Source organism: Falco biarmicus, chromosome 2 (genome assembly GCF_023638135.1).
Source record: "Falco biarmicus isolate bFalBia1 chromosome 2, bFalBia1.pri, whole genome shotgun sequence".
Taxonomy (NCBI): Eukaryota; Metazoa; Chordata; class Aves; order Falconiformes; family Falconidae; genus Falco; species Falco biarmicus.
Window position 1 is genome coordinate 99765116 of NC_079289.1, and position 20504 is coordinate 99785619.

Consider the following 20504-nt stretch of genomic DNA (forward strand, 5'->3'; position numbering starts at 1 on the left):
AACCTCCAACAGTAAAGAAGGCAGTTCACACACCTTCATAACAGCTTGGTTCACGATCTGCATCCTACACTGTTATTCCTTTACTGTACATCACTATACTGATACAAGACCGTGGGTCTAATGCCAATCAAACATTTCACATCCTAATGTACAAACTGTGTACTTTCTTTATCAGGATGGTGCTTCATCTATCTTCTTTGGTTATTCTAAATTCTGCTGTAATGTGAGGGTGGTGATAAGGAGAGTTGGAATAACTGCCTGGAGTAACCTGAGTCTCAAAAGTACACAACAATTGATAAAAACCTTGTTGCCACAAGTCGTACTAAATGTGACCTTACTGAAGTCATGACTGAAAGAAGAAGGTATTTTCTGCATTGACAAGTGGGTGAAGAAATCTTAAAAGTGATCAAATATAGCCTATGAACTTTGCTATTTGCATAGTCTTGGCATGCAATTAACATATCAATAATATTATACATATAATTCTGAATTTTTAATTCTATGCATCTATGCATATACTGTTGTATTTTATGAAAAGAAACACAAAAATTCTCATCTAAATGAAACGTCATAAAATCAATAAGGTGGCTGTACAAAGGACAAAGTGATGGCATGAGGAAAATTCCTCGTGTTATTGGCAAAGAAAACTCATACTCAGAAATATGTTGTTATTGACTATTGACTTTATAAAACCAGAAACTGGTTACTATTAAAATCATTGTTCAAAGAAGCTGTCAGATTCAAAACCCTGCATGCTTCCTTACTGCAAGCTCATACATGTCACTGCCTGTGTCACCACGATTTGCGGTACCAGTGGGTGTCACACAGGCTGACAGCTCAGTCAGCTGGCTGGATGTCACCGGCTGGGTCTCACAAACAATGCAGGCAGCAGACCACTCACCAGAAATGGCTTGTCAGAGCACTTGGTAAAGCAGTGAGTGGAGACCAAGCATCTGAACGATGTTTCAGGTGCAAGACCAAACTCACACTGATGAACTGAAGGGGAAATACCATAGGACATGCCACACAAAATGCTCAGGGAAAGCCTTCAGCCCTGTCAGGAGCTGTGTTCAGGGGCAGTTTGATAAAATGGTAGGTTTATCAAGTTGCTCTTAATGTAAGCATCATCCAAAGGCATCAAGTTGGAAGTATCAGCAACTATAACTGTTTAGCATACAATTAAAAAAGAAAACTTCAAGAGTTCTGTAAGAAAGAGTTGCTGGGTAGGGAAAGTTAAAATCTTAAACAAGCTGTATAACAGTGTTTATATGTTAGACTGCTACAGTCTATGGCCCTAAGATGAGGAATGTTACATCATTCTACCCTGAAAGCTGACAGTTAACTGAACAAAAATAATTGGATCTCAAGCACAAACATTTCAAGAGTGCATTAAACCATCTGTTTGCCATCTCTGAGGAAGTATTAAATAACATTCTACGTTTCCCACACAGAGCATCTGGTAGCAACAACCAGATATACTGGAATGTTTTACATCTCCTGTGTGGATGTTTTGGGGAATGGCAACATGAGCTCAAAACGCACTTGCTAAAATATTGAGAAATGAATGTGATGTGAAAAATGACCTTTTACAGTTTACTTTAGAGGTACCTTAATATTCTTAGTAATGATATAGTGGCATAGAATGTCTGTGTAACATAGATATTTCTCTCATAGTATTAAAATAGTAATAATAACAATGAAGACTAATGACGCATTTTATAATATGTATAATATTGTATAATATATGGTTGTATTCCTGAACTTTTTGCAGTCCAGTACTAAGTGCCAAAAATCAGTCTTCAGCTTTTTGAGTGTGCAGAAATGTACGAAGGTAAGAATCAGGCTACATACTAGTAGAAGTAGCACAGTGACGTCTATGTCTCCGTTTGGGAAGTATTTTCAATACAAACTGAACATATCTTGTAGCAAAGGCTTGCTATTCTCATCCCTTTTGGATTCTTACTTCCAAGTGGGAGGATAGATTGGCTGGATTCTTGGCTTGGATGGAGTTGTGTAAAGTGGCAAAAAGCAATTGCAGCTGTAAAAGAAATGTAAGAATCAATTAGCAATTTGAGAAAGTGAAGAGAGCTGTGATTTAGAAGAAAATAAAAAAGGATCTCATATTAAAGAAGAGTGGCCCTTGCAATCTTTGAGAAAACCAGGGAAATTAAAGCTGAGTTCTGAAGATTTTATATGTGTATTGTTGTGCACATTGCTGGACTTTACAGGTATAAGTTTTAAGGTACTGCACTTACACTTACAGCTGTTATTTTTATAGGAGATTTCTCACAAGGAGGAATGGGGATCCAGTCTGTCATAGGCAAATTAAATTTAGCTTGCAATATGAATGTCCACTGGAAAGTCCATGGACTGGCCAGGGTAGAATAACAGTTTCCACCCTATTTGCTAAAACAAGACAGGTAAAATTTCAGTTGCATAACCAAAAAAAAAAAAAAAAAAATAAAAAAAATTCTACTGCTTTGTGCTTTCAACAATAAGAAATTGTCCACAGCAGTAGATTCTTCAAGTTCAGATATGCTGGTGGTGGTTTTTTTTTTTTTTTCTTCTGTTGTTCTTCCGTGGCTTTTCCCCATAAGTAAAAATATACTTTAGCACATAATGCCTTCTGATTTCCAAACAGCTTTTAGAAGACAAATTTCTAATGTTTAGAGTAACCATGACAGAACATGATAAACAGCAAAAAGTAACATAAAAGCATCAATCAAATGGACAAATCTGAAAATGAGAGATATTTTCTAATTAGAGTCATGATTTCCTTGCATAGTTGAGAGAAAATATAGAATAATTTCATCCATAGTTGTGCTCAGCAAGACTAGTTTGCTGTGGATGAAAGCAGTTATTTATCTGTGTATGGTGGAACAGAAATCAAGTTCAGAGGAAAATGGCCTAGAAAAAGGTTTCACAGAGGTGGGAATCAATGCTAAGCCCAACTTCAGACTAGATTTCTGCCGTGTATTTAAATTTTCCCAACATTCAAATATTTGGGCATTTGGGGATTAAAGATAGTAAACTCTTTTAGGTATAGTTACACTTGATCTCTACCACATGTGTTTAGTTTCTTATTTGGAGAACTATCAAAATAATAAAAAAAATATAAAACTCTTTTAGATATCGGCTAATGGACATGTGGACAATTTCTATTTTCACGTACTCTGGATTCACAGCATTGCCAAGAAGCAACCTTTCATATCAGCCATGGATAGGAAAGATGAGAAAGAAACCAGTTTACCTTCACATAAAGGAATTTTCTGTTTTGCAGTGATTATAAAACATATGTCACACTTTGCCCAGTTGTACATACATCTTAAAAACAATATTGTTTAGCATGGGAACTACATAACACCTCTAAAGAAATTCTCTATTATTATTTGTTCCTTTTCAGTGAACTATGGCAAACAGCAGTAATGCTGTACATTTCACTTCATGCTTTTTAGAATTGTTTCCTGGGAGCGTAGTGGCTGGGGGTGAGATCAGTGAGAGACCTGAGAGGTATGAGACATGGCCTGTATTTAAGGACTGGGGTAAATGAATTGGCTACACTACTGAATGCCTCAGATCTACCTCATGAATTACTGCTTTAATGGAAAATAGTCATGCATATTCCCTAAATTATACTAGGCTTGATGGAGGAGTAGAGCAGCATAACAAGTAATAATTAATTTATAGATTTGATATGACACGTAGTTGAGACTCATCATCTTCACACATTTAAGCATTAACTGCTATGTCCCTATACAAATTATAATATTAAATAATTATTTCCTGTTAACTTATTATTTCTTTCTTGAGGGCACTGTGTGCACATGTAAGTATGGTCTCAGCATAGGGATAGAATCTTATTATTTCTAATGATAATTACAGTAATGGTGAGGATAACTAACTGAACAGGCTTCTGTTCTGGTCTAAACAAACTGCACCTGATGAACAGATTAGCACAGAAATGGCTTTCTGTTAGTTACATGAAGTAAAAAATAAACTGTATACATAGGCTGAAAGTTTTAAAATTTTCTTTCTGGCTTTCTTAATTCTTCAGAGGCAGGTCTGTTTGACTATCCTGCAGTCTTTGTTTCTTTCTTTAACAGGCAAAAATTACTGCAGAAATTCACCCTAGTACAGATCCAGATATAATCTGACATCAAAAAATGCTAACCATACAGGGGGTCCTAAATTTGTCCTGGTCCTGGTTTGGTCCTTACTTGGATATACAATTAAATGCAAGAACAGCTTACTGATTAGGAGCAGCTATTTGCATCTACTGATCTCTTCTGCTGCGTTCATGTTTGTATTTGCTGTAGAGTTTAGTAGGAATATTTATAACATTTTGAAAAGATTTAGCTCTGCATTTGTAACCCTATTTCGGGACTGTAGTACATAAGGCTGAGAGATGATTTTAAAAAGAAATGCATATGGTGCAGTTAATGGGTTTAAGGAATGTCGGCTTTCTTCTCAAACTGTCTTCAGATCTGGACACACGAAAAGAGTTACTCTGGGCACCATGCTGGCACTCACCAGCAGAACAGAGATGGTTTCTCCTCCAGCTGTACAGGAGGAAAAGCCAGGCTGGCTACTTCCAAGGAAGGATGTTATGGTGTGGAATGAAGGAAAAATAGCAACAGCAAATCTTGTTTTCCAGGGGTCCTCTACTGGTAGTCTCTTCTGTTATTCATACTGCTGATAAACTTGAACCAGCTCTGAAAGTCTTGAGTCCTACCTGTCAAACCTGGGGAAGACAAAGGCCAGAATATTGCTTTATTTCTGCTACAGGATTCATACCATGTTTCTGAATGTCACATAACATTTTTATGACATATATATACTTTACATTTACATGGTGTATAATTATAAAATAAGGAATGTTTTACTTCCTTATGGCCATCATGATAACCAGTCATGAGTCTCATGTAAATTCACACAGCAGTTGAAAATAAAGCAAAAGCCAGTGTTTTAACCTGCAATCCAAGTCACTGAATTGCTTAATCTTACACATAAAATTTATTAGACTTAGAGAACAGAACACATTTTTGGCCAGGAATTACAAAGGCTCATTGCCAGTTCATTATTTCTATCATTCAATCATAAAAATTGGTATATGCTATTAATATGCTATTCACAGATACTGGATGCCAGAAATAATCCTGGTGTTAAATCAGACTTCTTGAATTATTCATTATGTCCTCTGTAATATTATTTTTGCGACTCAGAGAGAAACAAACACTATTACTACTTTGGGAAATAAGTCACATGCAACAGTATTTGTGTTTTATGGCCATCTGATGAAATTTCTAAGTTTTGATATAATTAAAAGCAAAGCTCTGTGTTACTGCAATGGTGATGCTAAATTTAAGGTTGAGAAACTAATTAAAATGACCAAAAAAGTACAAGATCTCTTCTTTAAGATCTCCCCTTTAAGGCCCCTGATCCATAAAGCAATGTTAACCAATGTATACCATGAAACAAATATATTTTGCAGTATATATTTTTAAAAACATAGATTTTAAGCAATAAGAATGCCATCTGATTCAGGGTTAGTTACTTGGCTATTGTGACTAAAAATCTGCAGTCAACAACAGAGAAGGGAGCAACATGGCTAGCATGACATCTGATCTTTGACTCTTCAGTCCAAATAGTCTTGTGCCACTCAGCTGACCATCAGTAATTTCTACCTAAATCTATAGTGTTATTCCTACATTCCTCTGGCCAGCAGAACCACACTGTCTCTTGCTATGTCCCATAACTCAAGCTTTGTCCTACACAAGATCATATTTCTTACATGTAAGTGTGAAAACTCATTTTCTTTCTCAGTGGGACTGCAAATATAGTATTTAAGATCTGTAGTGTTATTATTGGCAGCATTTTATTTAACCAAGGAAAGTATTTTTTACCATTATGGTTATTTGGTTTACCTCACTGCTAGTGCAATCAAAATCAATTCATATATGTCACTATCTGTATACGCATAGGAAATCTGTGGTTTAGAGTTTAATTATTTTTAACTCAAAGCATCAAGGAATTTTCATCTTGGAAAGTCTTATTTGTTTCTCTTTTCCTACAGAAAGTCTGCATTCATTAAGCAGAAAAAATTAATAACTGAGAAGCATTGATGCAGAAAAGTGAAAAAAAAAATGCTTCTTGAAAGTAGCTTTCATGCTCTGAACAAGCTTTCTGTTTCAATTTCTTTCTTTCCCTCCCTCCCATTTTGAAATCATTGGAAGGATAAGGTTATTTGTGGTTTTATCAAATGCTTCCTGCCATACTGACTGTGATGTATTTCCTAACCTTTACTCTGGCTTTGACTGGGTGATCCCAGCCACTGTATCAAGGGAATGGCTCTTCTGCAGCAAAATTACATTTTGTCATACCCAGTTGTTTGGTTCCACATTGTGATAAACTAATCAGAAAGTTTATGCATTTTTAATAGAAGTCAGGAAACAGTGAAATTCATGGCATCAAAGAAAAATTAATATATAAAATGAACACTGACTATTTGCCAATATGTTGGGTTTTGCAGGCAAAGATTCTAATATATTTCTGTTTTCTTTTGTGACACTAACTGTGCAATGTCATCAGATGAAAGTGTTTCTGGGTATTTAAAAAGCTAAGCAATAGGCTAATGTGAAAAAAGAAAAGGGATAAAGATGCTCAAATGTTTATTGCATAAGTTTTATATGACTGCAGCAGGATCATTTGGCAGTGCTTCATCTAACTGCAAATGAACCACACTAGACATGCAAAGCTATCATCAGCACTGAAATAAAGAAAAAGGAAAGGGAAAAAATACAATATCATAACTATATTGCATAAACACTCCTGCTCAACTTTTTCATACTGCAATTCTAGTTTTTATTATTTATAATATCTTCAAAACCAGCAAAATACTAATGCAGAATATTGCAGAATTTAGGCTGGAATGAAAAACATATTAAAAAACCCAACAACAACAACAGCACAAAAAGAGCTGATAACTTAATGTAGAAGATTCCCTACCTGTCTTTGAAGGAAAGGCATCTCACAAAAGCTCCAATACATTTAACAACTAAGTATTCCTGGAAACTGTATTCCTTTCAGACAGAATGAAATGAAAAGTCATCTGGAAACCAGTAAAAAGCCTCTTTATTTCTTTTTCATTTGTGTTTTGCAAGATTTGTATCAGGCAAATGTTTTTCTGTTTACATGTAAGCCTAGCAAAAATTAGTTTCAAAGAAACAGTTATAAGTTACAGTCACTGCAAGTTGCTGGCTGTACTCTTGCTGAAAATCACTTTATTCAATGCCTGATATAAGTGAGTATGACCATGTTTGTTACTGCCTATACTGTTTGCCATAGCAGAGTACAAATGCCTGCTGAAGTCAAGCCCACCACATTTTTTTCTTGTGAAGGCCTCAAAGTCTGTTTAGAGTCAGACAACTGTGTCAACACTGTGCTCCAGTAATCCCATTCCTGTCAGTGCTTTCCAATAAGATACTCCCACATGCCTTCTGCACATCCAGCAGGCAATGGGTAGTGGTCATGCAACTCCTACACTGACTTCCAATGTTTGGTCTGAATTTATGTAAGGACACATTTGAGAAAACTTGTGATCAGGAAGAGGTATATCTCAGGACTATCTGAATTTTCTGCAAGGAAAGTAAGCCCTTGGCAGGGATACCAGGAATACCTCATATCTCATTCACCCTTGGATGAGTCTGAGTAACACGTAAAGCAACTGGAAAGCTACCAAGAGGAAGTAATACTGTGCATGTGGAATATAGGGAAGTTAGCTGGATGCTACTGAGATAATTGGCAGTTGAGGTCAATATTTCTGGGTATGTATTTGGATATCTACCTGAAACTGTCATGGCATAGTGCTGCGTGAGAAAATTGTTCAGTGCTCTCTGTGTTGGCCCATGTTTGGTACATGTTACATAAAGAAACTTCAATAAAAGTCTTCAAAAGCCATTTAGATGATGGGTCAGAATGCCTTTCCTGCCACAGTCAGCCCCCATCTTGCTCCCCTGAGCCTGAGGATGACTTAGGGCTAGACATGGATTGGTCAGTGAGGGTCTCTCTCAACCTTAATGGCTCTGGCAGATGCTATTTCAAGGCTGCTATCAGCCAGAGGCAGTAGTGGTTTCCTACAAAGATACCATGTTGACTTTTGCAATGAGGAAAGATTTTTAGGTCTCTTTTATGAACTCGATGCAGTAAGAAAAAAACTCAGCACATTCAGCTTTTTAAAATTCAACAGCATTGGCCCCCGTGAAGCTGAAGACAGACTGGAATATCTCCTGCCTGATGGCAGCATACTGCTAAAGAAAAAAAAAAAATATTTCATCAATAGAAATGTGAAACCAGGTCTTGGACTTGCAAGTGTTCACAAGATACCAAATAAGTTTGCATTTTGAAAGCTTGGAAGATGAGTTCTCTGAAATGAAGATATTTTTCTTGATTTCCTAGATATTGCCTTTTACAGTACAAAGAAAAATTTCAACATTAAAACATGTAATATCTTGGAGGAGTGTGTAAAGTCTCAGGGCTGCAGGGAAGCCTGCAAATGGCTAGAAGCAACAAAGCAGGAAGCACAGGTGAAACAGGTCATGGTAAAAGATCTTCCACCACTGAGCACTTTTGTCAACAAAATATTGAATTTCCAGCCATTTGTACCAACCATGCAAATAGTGCAACAAATCAGAAATTAAAATGCATATGTGAAGTCAGGAGAGCAACATGATATGGGTGAAGGTAAGGCATCAGCTCTGTCAAGTGAAGCTGGATGCAGTGGTCTTTAGGGACACGGGATTATTCCTTCCAGCCCCACTGGAGCCAGGGTTGGTCATTCGTCAAGCCAAGGGGGTTTCTTCGGCTCCAGTCCCATCCAGCCACGCTGCTGCAGTTTCCTTTCCCTAGGTCCTACAGCAGCAAGGCTGAATGTGTATTGCCACTAGACACATACACACACAATATACAGAGAAGGCTGCAGAAACCAGCACAGAGAGCAATGCCTTTGCTGGCACTTTAGACGGGCTGGGAGACCCACATTCCTGCAGAATGGCTGGGGCAGGGACTGGCAGCCCCATGCTGGCTAAAACAGGGCCCTGGGCAGTGGGGGGGAGCCCCACTGGGGGCTAAGCAGGGACACTCAGAGCTGTTGGTGCCCTCAGGGCTTTGACAAGTACAAAATGGAAGTATTTATTTCTCCAGTCTTACATATATGCCTAAAAGTTATTTGTCATTTTACTAGAGAGGTAGATATTATCAGGAATAATTGCTTCCCTCAGCTAAACAGGGTAACAAACATCCTCACAATAAGACCCACAGTACAGTAAAGCCAAGTCTTACAATATACATACATCACCGTTTTACACTCAACAGATACCGTTTAAATAACACCCATATAAAGAAAGTATCAGTATTACAGAACCCATTGTCAGAAAATAAGGTGACTATTCTTGAATCTCCACAAAAAGTAAGGCTCTGGTGGCACTCATTCGATTTTGAATGCGATCCACTCTTGGGCTAATAAAGACATTTTCAGTATTAATGAAACTAATCCAACACTACAGATTTTTGCCAGTTCATTACAATAATTTATTCATAAATTTGTCCTGTGAGACCCTGATGGAGAGTTGTAACCAGTAAAGACATTTCTAGGAGCACTTCTAAACTGGTCTCCAGCTTCTTTCTGGCTCTTGCCCTTGCTGTCCCTGTTAAGCTTCTTCAAGCAGCCAAAATCTGCAAACACGAGCTTACTCTAACATTTTCTAAAATGAGTTCATGATCTGTGGGGACACAAACCTTTAATCCTTCACATTTATGTGTTTTGAGTTCAGCATTTCTCTGGCTGTTATACAGTTTGTAAGCTAGGCTGAGGGAATACTGGCATAGAATAAATAATAAAACAAAAATGAAAATAAGCAATAAAGACAGGGTTTATTAATAAATTGAAAAGATTTGCTAAAACTGTTCACACCTTCCAGCTGGAAATACCAGCCAGAAGAGAATTTGAGCAGCTATTTTCAAATAATCACTTACAAGGAAAAAAAAAATAATACTTAGAATCTGGTGCAAAGTTTACGTAAGATAGACATGACCAGCAAGACAATAGGTATGATGATGAAATCAAAACAGAAATGTGACATTGCAATAACTAAGGTCACCTAACATGAATATTATTAGGTCAACTGCCTCTCTGTCTCCCATTCATGCCTAACTGGTCATGGGGCAACCACTCTATCTCCCAACACTTCACCAGAAAAGTAACATGCTGCCATCACTGCTCAGTGGTGTACGTAACAGGGGTGACAGTGGGTCTCCTTACCCCAGATTTTCTAGCAGACTGGAATCATGTTTCTATGAGTCTTTTTCCTTGCATCTAATATATTTTCTTGGGAATACACTTGAAACCCAGGTACATACGTAAGTGTTCATTTCCTGTACTTTCAGATGCAGGTGCTTAAACATTTAGAATGACAATGCTGTGTCACTATGTGTTAAATTAATTTTGGGGTCCTGACCAAAGTATGAATCATCTTCTTGTGCAAGCATTGCAGCTATTCGAAACAGTGCTAAACTGTCTTTTGCTTTTTTTGTCTCTCTTTTCTGCTATTTGACTTTTTTTTTTTTTTTTTAAATCTTGGTACAACTTCTTTAATAGTTTCTTCTTTTTCTTAAAATTAAATTTGAATTCTCATTGTGTAATGCAGTTTAGACAACTTTTACAGTATTCTGCTTTATTCTATAGCTTTGAACATCAAACAACGTGATTAATTTAATTTTTTCTTTACACTGAAAGAACTCAAAGAATTATGTGTGTCAGGCTCTTCATGAGCTCAAATACTCATGAAATATTTAAAATTTACACCTAAAACCCAAGAATAACATGCTGTCCTTTCTGAAATGAATAGTAAATCTCTCTTGGGTCTGTCAATATTAACCTTGAGTTACCAGAATCCATGTAAGAATTATATTACTGAAATGAGTCTTACTTTCTAACGGGGTACAGTATCCTTTAAAGATCCCACAAAGGAAACATTAGGAGAAAAAAAGATTTATCTTCCTAAACAAATATATTCAGAACTCACTTGACATTCCTACTTGCATAACTAATAGCCTTACTCTTCCAAAAACTTCCACAATTAAGGAATTAATGAGTGATATATTAGTCTTGATTTAACACAAGTCACTTCTACATGCAATGAAGTCTTTCAGACTATCTTAACTGAAATCAGTTTGACACTATGTTACTTTCCTCCCCACCCCACGCCCCCTTAGAAAAATATATCCAGTTTTGGATTACTTAACCTTAAATCATTCTTCCCTATTACCCTTTTAATTTCCTACCAGCCTCCAGGTTCCCTCACCCAACCTTGAGAATTTCCAGTGTCCAAGGTAATCCTTTTCCTCCCAGAAATTTAAGAGGAATTACTACTGTATAGATTTAAATTAAGTATTAGAAACTGCAAAGTAATCTGCTCAACACTTTTGACATTTAAATGTAAATGTAAATTCATCTTTCTTTACTTGCAGCTGATGTTTGTGTACTTGCTGCAAAATTAACTTTACTTGTTCGACGGTCTCACCCAAGGAAGTCTACTGTTGATATTTCACTTGATTATGTAAATTAAGTGGGATGGACTATAGCCTAATAATTGGCTTTCACTGGTGTCGTTCACACCTTATTCAGCTAAATTTGGAAAAATGTCTTTCCATTCTGAACTTTCTCAGAACAGGGTGAGCAGGTGGTAAAATTGTACTACCTATAAATGATGATGATGATGATGATGATGATGATGATGTTGATGTAAGAAACAGTTTCTCTGAGCACAGGAATCCTGTCTTGTCATATTGCTTAACAGTCTGCTGAAAGGCACTTTGAGAGTATGCAGGTGAAGGTAAGAACTCATTGAATTAGAACATTATAACAGTACTGAAGATTATTTGCTTCTCTGACTGTTGATGAAGAGGTGTTTTATAAAGAGACAGAAAAAAAAAATAACAGGAAAAAAACCTGGGTACCATATCCACAAAAACATAAAAAGTGGGATTGAGGAGGAAATGGATTCTTAAATTTCAGAGCATAGTCTGAAAATCCTAGCAGTGTTGCTACAGACATTAAGGAATAAATGAGATTAAGGGAATTTTTGGGTTGTTTATCCAGGTTTTCAACATCATGGAGTGCTGCAACTTCAGATGAGGAGCATCATGCATTAGCAAAAGAGAGATGCAAAGTAAGCTCCAGGGAGTATATCTTATTAGCAGATTTTTTTGAGTTTGTTTTAACTAGAGAATAACTTACAGGATCTCCTCAGAGGCTTTAACTTTTGTTTTTGTTTGATTTTTGTTTCTGTGAATACTACTGCTGTTAAGTGGTTGGGAGTTAATAACTCTATTCAGCATTGTGGGGCTGCCATGTCATCATTCATTCCAGATTGTAGGCAGCTGTTTTATTTATGGAGTTGTGTAGCAGACCTTTTGTATTCTAAAAAGAGTACATTGTTAACCAGTGCATGATTCATTGAAGATTTGCAGGCAATATTTCCCAAAATAAACAGCCATAAAACACATGAATCATTCGCAGTATTTTTTTGGATGAGAAACCTTTTACCTTAGTTGTATATAAAATGTTCAAAATAGCAAAGGTGTACCCTCAGCAATCACATTTTAAACATATTCTTGGATGCCTGCCACTGATGCCGATTTTAAGAAAATGTACTCATTAATTAGTTCTCATGATAATAGCATCTATAAATCGATTTAAACAGCAATGAATGACAGACTGGATTTTTCTTAAATTGTCTCCAATGGTTATTTGGAAGATCTTCTTGCTAGAAAACCAATGGCAGATGCTTTATTTTTAACTACAACAAATAAAGACTCACTTTTATGTGCAGTGCTTGTTAAATCCCCTTTAAGTTTTCAGCAGATCTCTAATAAGATTTATTAAATCTGTACTTTTAAAAAGAATTGTTTCATCTATAGGGTAAAAAATTACTGCTTCAACCCCTAAGTCCTTACAGAAGGATAACTAAATGCTTCTTTTGGTACTTTTTAATTCACAGTATCATATATATCTTTTTTTTAAAAAAAGAGAATGAGAAAAATGTCTCTTATTTTGTATAACAATAATGTATGAATTTACATAAATTTAGAATAATAAATGTGCTATTTAGGCATTTTATAGTATTTAATTATTTATGTTACATAATTACATTTCCCCAAAACCAATTGTAGTTCCAGCAATATCTGAGCACTTCTAAAAGACAAGGATTCTATTTCTAGCTGTACATATATATTTCATTTCTGGTGTTGTATTGCTATAAAAATACAGGATATACATACCTAACTTTTTTAATCATATAACACAGAGCACTTGCTTTTTGTGATCCAACTTAAATATTACTCTTCCTTTACCAAACTTTTATTTATAAAAGTTATTTTCACTGTTTTAAGCTGTAGTCTTTACAGTGTAGAGTATATAATACACAAACAGTAAAGGTACTGAAGATAATGAATTTGTAATGTTGTCAGACATTAGAAACAGTGTATCCTTATTAATTTTTCTATCTGATCCATATAGTCTGTTTTCCTTCATAGTAAATTGGTGTCAAACAAAACTGATGACCTGCTTGACCTGCTGTGGTATATGAGGTAGGCCAGTCACTACTTCATGCAGTGTAAAATGCCATTGTCCTACCACACATATTGAATAATATCACACATACATCCCATGAAGTAAGGAGATGAATACAGTCTTTTGAAGCTTTCATCAGAGTCAAATATTTAGAAATTGCTTGAAGTCAAGGACTTGGACACTAAACAAAGCAGATGTTTGTCAAATTTCTAATGGTTCTGTTATATAAATAGCTGTTCAGCAGAGTATGGGTCTTTCAAAAACCTTTAAAAATATGGCGGTAGAAGTATGTCAATCCAAACTAATGAAAAAATGCAACAGAAAAGTTACAATTATTGTTTAAACCCTCAAAGTTTAATTAGTATAAATTAATGTCTGGGAAAAAATAAAGAATGTGGGGGAAATAAACAGGATAGTTTTCTGCTAGAGCATGAACTCATTCTATTACACCTGATTTCTGGGCAATAGTGTGGAGGGTGATGTGATATAAGGGAAAAAGAGCTGCCTTCTAAAAGCTGAGGATGGATGAAAAGTCATGGTTCAAGGGGAGGGCCATTAGGTGTCTTTCACAAAAATTAAGCTGAGTCCTCCCTGTTATTTCTGTGGCACTATACAGACACCTTCTCAAATCTTGACTTTGTTACACAAAAGATTTAATGGTTTTCTCAAGAGGTAGTCCACACAACCATTTGTGTGGTACAGTTAAAATTCAGATAACTGGAATGCAGGACTACATTGGAACACCTCCTTTGAGCAGGAGGTTGCTCTAGATACTTCCCAAAGTCTATCCTAACTTACTGATCTTTGATGATGTGATATTAAAAAAAAAGATATGAAAAAAAAAAAGACCTGAGATCTCACCAGGTCTTAAGAACATTTGATTGCCAGTTGTATTCACATTGAAGAACTTCTACTTGTGTCATTAAAACTAAATCCATTGGGTTTTTTATCTGAATATTTATCATAATTGAAACTGTAAGTGTGTCTTCCCCTCCGCCCCCCGCAAACCCACCCCACCCCACCCCCCATACTTCTAAGATGGATCTTGGAGGGTCCAGGAGATGCTACTAAGGAAAAGTAGCTTATAATAGAAAAGTAATATTTCTTAAAGAGACACGCACATTCTGACAAATTTAACTACATATAAGACAACATATCTGTCAAACATGGAATAAAGTAATTGAATGCCACAAAGACACACAGGATCACAATACAGAAAAAATCCCTGTTTAGTGTGTAGGGCCAACATTTTATCTGCCCATCTGAATAACAGTAATATCATTCCAGCAGACTTATCAGCATGTGCTGGCTGTTTTTTTCCCCTACCATCTGCAGAATATGCAAACACATTCCAAGAAAAATACAAATCACCCACTGAGGTCATTTTTCTTTGTGTCTCCTGCTTGCTTAGGGGTACATAACCTATCACCAGGTAGCATAATAAAGAGTCTCTACTTCTGCTGTAAGTTATCTTTTTTTTTTTTTTTTTTTCTTTTTTTTGGACAGCTGGCACCAAATCAAAGAGCTGGCTTAAGTACTAATTATTAACCAGATCAATGAAAACTCCAACACTGTAAATAAGGTAATTGCTTAACAGCCACAGATATATGCAGCAGAACAGACAAAATTCAGTGACACTTTCTTCCTGGAGAGAGATTACATATAAATTGATTTTTTTTTTTTTTTTTTTTTTACTTTGCTGTTTGCCTGATGAATATCAGCGTACTTTTGCACAAAGTGATATCATGTTTCAGTAGAAGTGGCAAGTTCTACATCCATAACAAACTCAGTAAATGAAAAAAAGCTCATACCTGGAGCATAAAGGTCAGTTTGACTCTAGTTTGCGGTGCCTGTCAGTTCATGAGGCAGCCTTATGTTCTTCATGGGTGTAGAAATCTGCAAGAGCAGTCTGAATTTTCGCACACTTAGTACAGGAATATTATCAAAAAGTACTGTGAAGTTTCTTAGCTGGTAGTTATTACTGCAAAATCAATCCTCCATTTGGGTCATGAATGTGCTTAGCATGTATATATTTCACACGCATACATTTAGACTGTCGGTGCTGAACCCATGTAGATGCTGAAAGTCAGCTGTAATGCTTACTTTTTCTCGACAGAAGTCAGTGAATGCAGGAGGGATATTGACAGCTAACACCCTTTCAATCTATCCTAGTATCATCTAGACCTTTCCATTAGGTAGAAGATGCTGCTCTACCCTTGCAGTGACCAGACATTTTTACCTCCTAGTTAAATTTTTCATTCTTTAATTATGCTGTTCTCTGAGAGACAGACCTTATTCCCTTCTCATTTTCTAGCACATCGTCTGGAGTGGTAACCTTGGCAGTAGCCTAATGTGGAAGAGCCCCTGAAATAGGGCTAACCAGTCCATTACTGTGCATGCTTCTCATAGGAGTAATTGAAATGAAGAGACCAATTCTAGATTCTTGCAAACACAATCTTGATATTTATTCTTCAATATCACTCACCAGTTCTACTTGCACTTTAAAATAAGGAAGGTCATAAATATGAAATGGTTCTGATAGCAATAACATCCCCTACAGTTGCCAGGAACAGTTTGTACCAAGGAAACACTGGGCATATGTTGACTTGACAGCCATTGGCAGGGTTTGGCTGCATATGCTGCACTGTCAAAACACCTTTTTAACTACCTCGGAGGGACTGTGCTGTTTTCTTTCTCATTTTGAGATAAAGCTTGCAAAACAAATGAGTTTCTGCCAAGTTTCAAATAGGTGTTCTTATCCAGGAACCACAGTGAATTATGTTTTTTTATTTTTTAATGTTTAGTATCCTGTTCCTCTGTACATGAGATCTGAGTTAATTATGTTCACGGTAATAGATATAGGATCATAATTATAAAACAATTTTATCTTAACTGTAGATTGATAGCCTGGATATCTAATGTGATTAAGATTAAGCATTCTTTTATATTATACAAATAAATTTAATATATTTATAAACTTATTATACTTATAAAATAATTATATTTATAAAAATAAATGTAAAAACTTTTCATTCATTAGAGGCAAACAGAACACAGATTGTTTTTATTCGTATAATATTTAGGCAAAGCATATGTATGTGTGCACTTGAGGTTTTGTATGTACTACTCTGTGCATATGTGTATAAACAAAAACCTGCACAAACTCATTGAATGTCTTTATCACCTTTACAAATACTAATGAAACTGAAAATAAACTCACTAGATTTCCCCAGAAAGATACTTTTTTATTCATCCTTGAAGTAAACCAAAACAAAACAACATAAAATGCAGACCCAGTCTTGAAAACACTTTCTTTTTCCAAAACTCTTGGAAAAGGGGTGAATTTAGCAACTTACCCAAATGACAAAAGGATGGATCCAAGCCCATTAGAGTCAGAAAGATTCTTTCCATTAACTAAAATTGGTTTTGGATGAGACCCACGGCGCACATGTTTTTAGTGATTTGTACTAAAAGTTTGAAAGGAATTACAGCAACACATTAAAATTGCGTACTGAAAATGTGTTTTTGTGCTATACTAAAAATAGCTGCTAGATCCTCTTTAAAAAGAGAGCTCATCAAGGTTGTTGAATAACCAGAGTAATAGCTGTCCAGATGCCATAATGAGATTTATGTAAAATATGGTGTGGGCAGAAATTATAATTGCTTTTTTTTGTTGTTGTCACAGAAGAGAAGTTTTCATTTTTCAATTTTCAGCCTTGTGAAGTTCAGTCAGCTGGCAGAGATTACAGTTTAACTCCAGGCTATCACTACCTATATGGCAAATGTATATATAAAAAATGTATGCACATCTGGTAGCAGAATTTTCAAGCCTTAGCCTTTTATCAGATGATACAAATATTTCTGTGATATGGGTCATGAAATTTCAGAGTTATGAGCACTAAATGCTTTTCTGTTTTAAACTTTGTATTTCAGACAAATGATACTGTCTTTCAATATTAATTAAAAACAAAAAAGTCACCTGAAAGATAATTCTTTAAATAAAGTGCATGTTTTTGACAGTGATTGGAAGAAAATAACCTAACTAAGCTGAACTGATAGTGACATAATTCACAGTATGGGGAAAAAAAATAGCACAGCCACAGTGTTTTATACCAGCTGTGTACCTCCTTAGAGAAACTGAAGCATTCTTGTGGTGAAGAGATGCATGCAAAATATGTTTCAGCAGCTCTCAGGCTGGTTGATCTAGTATCTTATCAAATACCTCCTGCTTATCATAAAGATGCCTCTAGCTTCACATCAGCCTTATTACAATCTTGATCATTTATATTTGGAAATTTCAGATTGCTTTACTTCACAGTTCAGAGGCTTGCAAAACCTCTTCCCTGAAGGAAGGCTGAGAGAGTTGGGATTGTTCAGCCTGGAGAAGAGAAGGTTCCAGGAAGACCTTGTTGCAGCCTTTCAATATTTAAAGGCGGTGGGGCATGGGTGGGTGTATAAGAAAGACAGAGAGACACCTGTACTGACAAGGCAAGGGAGAATGGTTTTAAACTGAAAGGTAATAGGTTTAGATTGGACATCAAGAAGACAGTTTTTATGAAGAGTATGGTGAGACATTGGCACAGGTTTCCCAGAGAAGCTGTGGATGCTCCATCCCTGGAAGTGTTCAAGGTCAGGTTGAACAGGACTTTGAGTAACTTGGTCTAGTGAAAGATGTTCCTGCTCATGGCAGAGGGCTGGAAGATGATCCTCAAAAGTCCCTTCTGTATCAAATCATTCTGTGGTTTTGTGATTCTGTGATAGCTAAAACTGACGTCTAAGCCTTCTCTGTCTGACCTATAGAATCTTTTATGGGGATCCTTCCTCTACTGTTTTGTATACTTATTTATACAGTGTGGTTGCAAGCTTGAAGGTAAACAATTTCTTGTAAAAAAGCTTATATAAGTAGTAGAGAAAATTGTGTACAAAATGACATATCACATGAGAAGAAATTAAAAGGGCTAAATCATTGCTGACATAGAAGTTGAAGTTCCACCTCAACAGCATTGAAACTGTTTACTTTTTTATATTGTACATTTTTTTCCTTCACTCTCAATACATTACCCAGTCTTTGGATAAAAAAGTTGTTAAAATATCATCTCGTATAATAGCATCTCTGTAGTACAGGCAGCCCAGCAGGAGCAAGCATTTCTGGTAGGAATCCACAGATGAATCAGAAAAATGTAGGAATGTTAGAATTTTTCAAGGCACAGAATTCTATGGTAGTGCTGGGGTATACACTTACAACTTCTTACCAATGCTCTTTCTCTTTAGCACTGTAACAAATACAAGTCACTGCTATCTACATGAGAAATTTTATATTTAGCACTGAAAAGCAAATGTAGTGTTGGAAAAAGTAATTGCATTTCAATTTTTTTCTTATGCATTATCAGTAGAATTAAGGACCCTTTTCCATGCATGCTACCAAGCTCTCTACTAATTAATGTTGATATAAATCCAGTGTGGACATGCACATGTGTGCACACACACTCACACTCAGCTGCTTAATATCACATATTTTGTGTTTTGGAAACATAAGTTACTGTCTGATCAACATAATCTTCTTTCTGATGGTACCACATGGAAAAGGCAGAGAGTGAAGCAAGGGCGGAGGGGCAAGGAGTGAGGGGGGTAGAGGGAGAAAGAGAGAAAGATTGTAGGACAGGAAGGCAGAAAGAAGGGAGAAAGGGAGAGGGAAAGTCTTTTTCAAGGTCTTACCTGTATGGGATTGTATGGAGGACAGTTTAGAACAAAATATTCACCAGCCTTTCCTTAGTGGTGAGAAGTTTTCTGACACAACTGCAGCATTTGCAGTGGATGGAGGATAGGCTGAGTGGCGAGAAAATATCATTACAGACTATTTAAGGTCTTTGTAACCGTTAGATTTCTGAGTTCAGATAAATTGTATGATTTAGAAGCAGTGAAGCCACAATGTTGTTATAATCCTCATCAAAAATCGGTTGCTGAAATCTTCATATACAGGCATGAATGCATATGGCTATGATGTTATATATCTTGCAAACACTTTTTTTAAAAAAGTAAAAACTTAAAAAGAACAGTGATGTTTAATGTCAACATTACTGTTAATATTTTGGTATCTGTATCGTAGCAGTTCTCCACAGCCCAAGTTATGTTGGAGCCCATTCAGGGAAGTTTAATAAAAGATATTCCTTGCTTCCATTTCTTCACTGGGTATTTTACTCTGTTAGTAGTGTTACCGTATCTGGGTAACAGACAAGCTTTGTCTTAAGTCCAAATAATGTATATAAGATACTGAGAAAATAAATATTATTATAAAAAATAAATAAAATTATTACTAAAATGTGATCTGGGAAAATATTTTCACATTAGATGATGTTCTTCAGAAGGTCTGCCCAAAGTCAGAGTGATAAATCTCTCTTTGCTATGGGACAGTACCTTTAACTTCCTTTTTGCCAATCCTTACCACGCAGTGCACTTTTGTTATGGAGAAATAAGTATATTTGGGGCAAATGCAGAAAAGATTGTTTTGGCAAAAAACTTTCAAATTATGGGATGAAAGTCTGTGTGCAATAGTTTATTAAGGTATGTCTACTTCTATATTTTATCTTAATTTAATGAAGAAGTAGATTCCAGGACAGTGCAAAGCTTGCAGTTCTCATAAATGTTCTTCAAAAATTAACCAGTGGGGAACCCCTAAATTGAATCTGATAAACAGCATTTGAAATTACATTTTCAGACTGTTCAGCAACAAATTCTTTTTAATTGTTTATATTGACCTTGCTTTTCCAATAAAAAAATCCTCTTACAATGCATAATGTTTCCCTGAATAGAAAAGACTTAATTAGGCTTAATTTGCACAATCAGGAATCATAAACAGATTATAATTTGCATTGCAAAA

The 20504-nt window shown here is 35.9% G+C and overlaps 1 long non-coding RNA gene across 2 annotated transcripts; it reads right to left on the reverse strand.

The window, feature by feature from the left end:
• Window positions 1-1235: 1235 nt before the first annotated feature.
• LOC130145147 (uncharacterized) lies at window positions 1236-19448 on the reverse strand. Of its 2 annotated transcripts, XR_008820385.1 has the most exons (5): window positions 19343-19448; window positions 16984-17094; window positions 15439-15523; window positions 4531-4732; window positions 1236-2038 (listed from the first exon to the last, which is right to left on the reverse strand). It is a non-coding gene; the product is annotated as an uncharacterized LOC130145147 (long non-coding RNA). The 2 variants fall into 2 exon arrangements; XR_008820386.1 differs by lacking the exon at window positions 4531-4732.
• Window positions 19449-20504: the final 1056 nt, after the last annotated feature.